This window comes from Penaeus monodon, chromosome 15, assembly GCF_015228065.2.
Source record: "Penaeus monodon isolate SGIC_2016 chromosome 15, NSTDA_Pmon_1, whole genome shotgun sequence".
NCBI lineage: Eukaryota > Metazoa > Arthropoda > Malacostraca > Decapoda > Penaeidae > Penaeus > Penaeus monodon.
In genome coordinates this window covers 25,866,071-25,866,779 of record NC_051400.1, presented here as the reverse complement: position 1 = coordinate 25,866,779, position 709 = coordinate 25,866,071, and the positions used below count along the sequence as shown (strand labels likewise).

Sequence of the window (709 nt, the reverse complement as noted above, 5' to 3'; positions counted from 1 at the left end):
TTTGGAAAGAAATATCAATAGCTGATGAATTTGCGATTTAGATGAATCTTTACCTTATTTTTTCGAATAAACATTCATAAATTTCACAAGATTTGCCAAACTGCTGCGCTCCCAAGGAATATCCAATAAATATGACCTTATATATACCTTTTTTTGGCCACAATCTATGAAAGCCCGTAAACTCAGTTAAGTAAAGAATGCGCTGTTGATTTATAAAAAACTGCGATATAGATTCTCTACAGTGCATAAAAGGTCGAATTAGAGTGCAGTTCTGAAGACCGAAGGCGTTGTCGATCTTCACCACAACACTCTTGGTAAACAAAACACAATGGCGGAGGATCTCGGTGCCAGTTTACATACTTATAAAGTTCAATTAGAGCAGGTAAGGCGCACAGAAATTCGTCTGGGAATATTTTTATCAGTCTGTAATAATTTGGAGAGCCTAAAGATGCCATTGATGGGGAATTTATTTTTTTTTGTCTGTAGTTATTTGTTGGCGTAAAGGTTTCGTGGGATATCAAGTGAATGTTGTTTGGCCTTCTTGCTAGTTCCCCATTTTCTACTAACATTGCATGTTACTGAAATAAAAACAGAGGAATTGATGTTAAGGTCTGATCCTGTCACGGATAGAAATGACCGCTCGCCGATATTAACCGATTTGGAGTGAATGAGAGTGTTTGTGATGCCTAGAGTTTATTGGTAGTATTGG

General features: G+C 37.0%; 1 pseudogene; it reads left to right on the top strand.

The window, feature by feature from the left end:
- Positions 1–278: 278 nt before the first annotated feature.
- LOC119582280 overlaps positions 279–709 on the top strand; it is a 6,838-nt pseudogene continuing 6,407 nt past the window's right edge.